The sequence below is a fragment of the Marmota marmota genome, unplaced genomic scaffold, assembly GCF_001458135.2.
Source record: "Marmota marmota marmota unplaced genomic scaffold, marMar, whole genome shotgun sequence".
Taxonomy (NCBI): Eukaryota; Metazoa; Chordata; class Mammalia; order Rodentia; family Sciuridae; genus Marmota; species Marmota marmota.
The window spans coordinates 1,057,122-1,064,645 of record NW_026000244.1 but is presented as its reverse complement, the minus strand read 5'-3'; positions in this window follow the sequence as shown (position 1 = coordinate 1,064,645).

Here is a 7,524-nt window from a genome sequence, read left to right as displayed (position 1 = left end):
CTCCTTTTCTTTTTTGCTTTTCTTCCTCCTTATCTTCCTCTCTCAACCTCCCAAGTGTTACTATTTCTACTATGTGTAATTTACTAAATGTAAATAGGTGTTTGTTTCTATGCTTCTTATTGTCCTCCCACGTACTTAACTACCATAAAATACCTCCTGTCTATTCTCCTGCTAATAACCCCCTTCATTAAAGTTCACCTCCAAAGTAGCTAATATATCTTAACCCCATACTCTCACATCTTTCCCCCTTAACATAAAGTCCTCCACCTGACCCTCAGTTCTCTATACTACATACTGCTCAAGGAACCGTTCACCAACAAGACATAATGAAACTAATGAATATATTTTAAATTATAATTGAATCCAACATCTCTAGACATAGAGAGTAACTATGAATATATTAATAACAAAAAAATAGCTCATAGATAATGTATAGATAATGTATAGTCACACAGAGCTGGAAAGAAATGTGAGTAAAATAAAAAGACAAGGAAAGAAAGGACCACAAACAATGCAGTACAATTCAACATTAGAGGAGGTAATAGCCACAGAAGAAAGAATGTCAGATAAAGATTTCAGGATATACATGGTTTAGATGATCTGGAGCCTCAAGGAAGACTTTATACAGCAAATGCAGACAATGAAAGATCACTTTGACAATGAATTAAATAAACAAATCCAATAAGCAAAAGATCAACTCTACAGGGAGTTAGAGAAATCCTGGAAATGAAGGAAATAAAAAAAAACAAATAAAAAACTCAAATGAGAGTATCACCAGCAGAGTAGAACACTTAGAAGGCAGAACATCAGACAATAAAGACAAAGTATATCATCTAGAAAAGAGTGTAGACAGCACAGAGAGACTGATAAGAAACCATGAGCCTAACATCCAAGAAATTTGGGATAGCATAGATACCAAATTTAAGAGTTATTGGGATAGAGGAAGGTGAGAGGTTCAAACCAAAGGAATGAGCAATCTGTTCAATGAAATAATTTTAAAAAACTTTCCAGACATGAAGAATGAAACAGAAATCCAAATCCTAGAAGCCTACAGGATGCTGAATGTACCAAATCACAAGAGATCCACACCAAGACACATTATAATGAAAATGTGCAACATACAGAACAAGGAGAGAATTTTAAAAGCCACAAGAGAAAGGAAGCAGATTACATTTAGGGGTAAAACAATTAGGTTAACAGCTTATCTTTCAACACAGACTCTGAAAGCTAGAAGATCCTGGAACAACATACTTCAAATGCTGGAAGATAATGGGTTCCAACCAAGAATCTTGTATCAAGCAAAATTCAGCTTCAGGTTTGAAGACGAAATAAAAACCTTCCACGATAAACAAAAGTTAAAAGAATTTACCACTAGAAAACTGGCACTTAAAAACATCCTTGGCAAAACATTACAGGAAGAGGAAATGAAAAATAACAATGAAAATCAACAGTGGGAGGTAGTATAGTAAAGGAAAAACTAATCAAAGAGGAAAAACAATTCAAGTTAAATAACAAAAATAAACAAACATGTCTGGAAATACAAATCATATCTCAATAGTAACCCTAAAAGAAAATGGCTTAAACTCACCAATCAAAAGATGTAGGCTATTAGACTGGATTTAAAAAAAGATCCAACAATATGCTGCCTACAGGAGACTCATCTGATAGGAAAAGACATACACAGACTGATGGTGAAAGGATGGGAAAAATCATACCACTCACATGGACCTCAGAAGCAAGCAGGGGTGTCCATACTCATATCAAATAAAATATACTTCAAGCCTAAGTTAATGAAAAGGGATAAAGAAGGACACTACATACACTCAAGGAACCATTTACTAACAAGACATAACAATCATTAATATATATGCCCAAAACAATGGTGTAGCTATGTTCATCAAACAAACTCTTCTCAAATTCAAGAGTCAAATTGACCACAACACAATAATAATGGGTGATTTTAACACACCTCTCTCAGCACTGGACAGATCTTCTGAACAAAAGTTGAATAAAGAAACAATAGGGATCAATAATACAGTTAATAACTTAGACTTAATTGACATATATAGAATATATCAACCAACATCAAGCGGATACACTTTTTTCTCAGCAGAACATGGATCCTTCTAAAAAATAGACCATATACTATGCCACAGGGCAACTCTTAGCAAATAGAAAGGAGTAGAGATACTACCATGCATTTTATCATATCATAATGGAATGAAATTGGAAATCAACAATAAAATAAGGAAGAAAAATTCCTACATTTAATGGAGAATGAACAATATGCTACTGAATGAACAATGGGTTACAGAAGACATCAAGGAGGAAAATTACAAATTTTTAGAGGTAAATGAAAACAGACACAACATATCAAAATCTCTGGGATACTATGAAAGCAGTACTAAGAGGAAAATTCATTGCATGGAGTTCACTCCTTAAAAGAAGAAAAAGCCAACAAATAAATGACCTCACACTACACCTTAAAGCCCTAGAAAAAGAAAAAAAAATCAGCACCAAAAGCAGTAGAAGGCAATAAATAATTAAAATCAGAGCTGAAACCAATGAAATTGAAAAAATTGACAAAACTAAAAGTTGATTCTTTGAAAAACTAAATAAGATTGACAGATCTTTAGCCATGCTAATGAAGAGAAGAAGAGAGAGAACCCAAATTACTAGCACATGGGATGAAAAAGGCAACATCATAACAGACACTACAGAAATACAGAAGAAAATTAGAAATTATTTTGAAAACTTATACTCTAATAAAATAGAAGATAGTGAAGGCACCAACAAATTTCTTAAGTCATATGATTTTCCCAGATTGAGTCAGGAAGCTATACACAAATTAAACAGACCAACAGCAAGTGAGGAAATAGAAGAAGCCATCAAAAGATTACCAACCAAGAAAAGCCAAGGACTTCACGGATATACAGCTGAGTTTTACAAGACCTTTAAAGAAGAACTAATACCAATACTCTTCAATCTATTTCAGGAAATAGAAAAAGAGGGAGTACTTCCAAATTCATTCTTCAAGGCCAATATCACCCTGATTCCAAAAACAGATAAGGACACCTCAAAGAAAGAAAACTTCAGACTAATATCTCAAATGAATATAGATGCAAAAATCCTCAATAAAATTCTGACAATTTGGAAACAAAAATATATAAAAATGATCGTGCACCATGATCAAGTGGAATTCATCCCAGGGATGAATTTCCATATAGTTCAACATACGGAAATCAATAAATGTAATTCATCACATCAATAGACTTAAAGATAAGAACTATATGATTATCTCAATAGACATAGAAAAAGCATTTGACAAAATACAGCACCCATTTATGTTCAAAACACTAGAAAAACTAGGGATAATAAGAACTTACCTAAACATTGTAAAAGCTCTCTACACTAAGCCTCAGGCCAGCATCATTCTAAACAGAGTAAAACTGAAGTCATTCCTTCTAAAATCTGGAACAAGACAGGGATGCCCTCTCTCACCACTTGTATTCAACATAGTTCTTGAAACACTAGCCAGAGCAATTAGAAAGATGAAAGAAATTAAAGGAATAACTATAGGAAAAGAAGAACTTAAACTAGCACTATTTGCTGATTATATGATTCTATACCTAGAAGACCCCAAGAAACTTCTAGAACTAGTAAATGAATTCAGCAAAGTGGCAGGATATAAAATCAACACCCATAAATCAAAGGCATTTCTATATATCAGTGACAAATCCTCTGAAGAGGAAATGAGGAAAACTATGCCATTCACAATATCCTCAAAAAAAAAAATACTTGGGAATCAACTTAACAAAAGAGGTGAAAGATCTATACAATAATAACTATAGAATCCTAAAGAGAGAAATAGAAGACCTTAGAAGACAAAAAGATCTACCTTGCTCATAGATAGGCAGAATTAATATTATTAAAATGACCATATTATCAAAAGCACTATACGTGTTCAATGCAATTCCAATCAAAATCCCAATGGCATTCCTCATAGCAATAGAAAAAGCAATAATGAAATTCATCTGGAAAAATAGGAGACCCAGAATAGCTAAAGCAATTCTAAGCAGGAAGAGTGAAACAAGTGGTATCATTATACCAGACATTAAACTATACTATAGAGCAATAGTAGTATGGTACTGGCACCAAAACAGGCTGGTAGACCAATGGTACAGAATAAAGGACACAGAGACTAACCCACAAAATTACAACTACCTTATATTTGACAAAGGTACCAAAAGCATGCACTGGAGAAAGGATACCATCTTCAACAAATGGTGCTGAGAAAACTGGAAATCCATGTGCAACAAAACAAAATTGAATCCCTATCTCTCACCATGCACAAAAGTTAACCCAAAATGGATCAAGGATATAGGAATTAAACCAGAGACTCTGCATCTAATAGAAGAAAAAGTAGGCCCTAATATCTCCATCACATTGGGCTAGGCCCCAACTTCCTTAATAAGACGACTATATCACAAGAATTAAACCAAGAGTCAACAAATGGGATGGATTCAAACTAAAAAGTTTTTTTTTCAGCAAAATAAATAATATGTGAGGTGAATAGGGACCCTACAACCTAAGAACAAATTTTTACCCCTCACACATAAGATAGAGCTCTAATCTCTAGGGTATATAAAGAGCTCAACAAGATAAGCACCAAACCAAAAACAAAAACAAAACAAACAAAAAACCCCACAAATAATCCAATTAATAAATGGACCAAGGACCTGAACAGACACTTCTCGAAGAGGATATACGATCAATCAACAAATATACAAAAAAAATGCTCATCCTCTCTAGCAATCAGAGAAATGCAGATTAAAACTACTCTAAGATACCATCTCACTCCAGTAAGAATGGCAGCCATTATGAAGTCAAACAACAATAAGTGCTGGTGAGGATGTGGGGAAAAGGGTACACTTGTACATTGCTGGTGGGACTGCAAATTGGTGCAGCCAATTTGGAAAGCAGTATGGAGATTCCTTGGAAAGCTGGGAATAGAACCACCATTTGACCCAGCTATTCCCCTTCTCAGACTATACCCAAAGCACCTAAAAACAGCATACTATAGGTACACCGCCACATCAATGTTTATAGCAGCACAATTCACAATAGCTAAACTGTGGAGCCAACCTAGATGCCCTTCAGTGGATGAATGGATTAAAAAAATGTGAGATTTATACACAATATAATATTACTTAGCACTAAAAAATAGTAAGATCATGGCATTTGCAGGGAAATTGATGGCATTAGAGCAGATTATGTAAATGAAGTTAGCTAATCTCTCCACCCCCCAAAAATAAGTGCCAAATATCTTCTCGGATATAAGTGGGGTGACTCCAAATGGGGTAGGGAAGAAGTGCATGGGAGGAAGATTACCACTAGATAGGGAAGTTGGGTGGGAGGGAAAGGGAGGGAGAAAGGGAATTGCTTGGATGGTGGAAGGAGACCCTCAACATTATACAAAATACATGTATTAAGATGTGAATTTGCTGTCAACATATCTTATATACCGAGATATGATAAATTGTGGTATAAAGGTGTATTAAGAATTATAATACAAATTATAATAATAATGATAATAAAGCTCATGTAAAAAATAAATAAATAAAAATTTTTAAAAAATAGTTTGGCATGATGGAAGAGAATTGACTACCCATGATGGTAAAAAGGATATATAAAGATCTGGAGGAAAATAAAAATGTGATTTTTCTTGTTCAACAGTGAGAAAAATGGCACACTGGCATTCAAGGTATATGAGAAATGACATGATAAATAAGATGAGGGAGAGTTTTGAGGGCTAGGTTGAGAAGAATGTGGAACATCAAACATCACATCCTGGTGATTGCAGAAAGCAGGTGTGAACTTAGCCAAGGAGAAAGATTTCTCTGGCTATCAAAAAAATCTCAAGAAAATAACTTGATTCAACTCAGCCCACTCATTAAAAAGCATGTGTATATTCAATTGTTCTCTATTATGCACAAAACCCTGGACCCTGCATAAGAAGAGAAGAATAGAATCCTTGACCTCAGAAGCTGTGTTCCCTTGGAGAGACATATGACCAAGCCTGAGTCAAAGTGATCAGGGCAGCCTGACATATGTGGGGAGTGTGGGGGAAAGTAGGGCTGGAAGGACCTTGGGCTGATGAGTTCAGGCAGTGAAGGTTTCCCAGAGAAGGCAGTATCTGTGCTGAGCAGAGAAGGATGAGCAGGAGTATGTCAGATATACAAGAGGGAGAGAGCTCCAAAAAAGGAATCACTATACTGTTCAAAGGACAAGATTTGAGGCTGTCCGCGGTAGGTGCAGGCAATTTAAAGAATAGAAGACTCATGTTGTTTCCCTAATAGAAGTTTACCAAATCCTACTTTGTAAATAAAAATGTATTGAACATTCCATGTAACTTCAATTTGTAACAAAATTTATTTACCACACAAAACAATATGTATTTGGTTATTAAATAAACATTAGGAAAAAATATCTGAAATTTACTAACAGAACAAGACAAAACAAAACAACCCTTACGCAATCATAAAATATAGCAAAGCAAAACACTTTGCCTAGGGAAACCAACTCCCACAGGTTAAGAAGACCAGAGAAGCCAGGCACGGAGGTGCATGCCTATAATCCCAGCAGCTAGGAAGGCTGAGGCAGGAGGATTGCAAGTTCAAATCCAGCCTCAGAAGTGCGAGGCACTAAGCAACTCAGTGAGACTCTGTCTCTAAATAAACTACAAAAAATTGGGCTGGGGGATGTGGCTCAGTGGTACAGTGCCCCTAAGTTCAATCCCTGGTACCAAAAAAAAAAAGAAGAAGAATACAAGAGAAAGCCAGAAGTTAGCATTTACACAGGTTTTCAATTTAAACTTAGCAAGACAAGGAGTCAATAACTTCTACCTAAATTCAAACTTCTTAAAGTTAGGGATGTATTTAGGGAACAGCTAGTTCCTGAGCAGCTTTATTAAAAACATACAGGAAAAAAATTGCAAAATTATAAAACTTGACTTTTGGCAGAGATGCCAGAAAAAAATACTAACTTACTGAGAGCTCTACAATTATTGATCAGAAAACCATGCCCATGTCACTCTGGAGCTCCTTGGATGACTCCCCTCAATCCCCACCCCCGACCCCAGCTCCACTGTGACCCAGCAGGGTTCCAGCACACATTGTCCATGATAATCTGCATCTTTGCAGCACCACCCACATTTATCTGTCAGTACATATGTCAACACCAACCTCAGAGCATAGACAAATCTAAAACAGCCCCTATCTTACTGGAGTGAGATGGTATCTTAGGGTGGTTTTGATTTGCATTTCTCTGACAGCTAGAGATGGTGAGCATTTTTTCATGTACTTGTTGATTGACTGTATGTCCTCCTCTGAGAAGTGTCTGTTCAGGTCCTTGGCCCATTTGTTGATTGGGTTGTTTGTTCTCTTATTGTCTAATTTTTTGAGTTCTTTGTATACTCTGGATATTAGGGCTCTATCTGAAGTGTGAGGAGTAAAGATTTGTTCC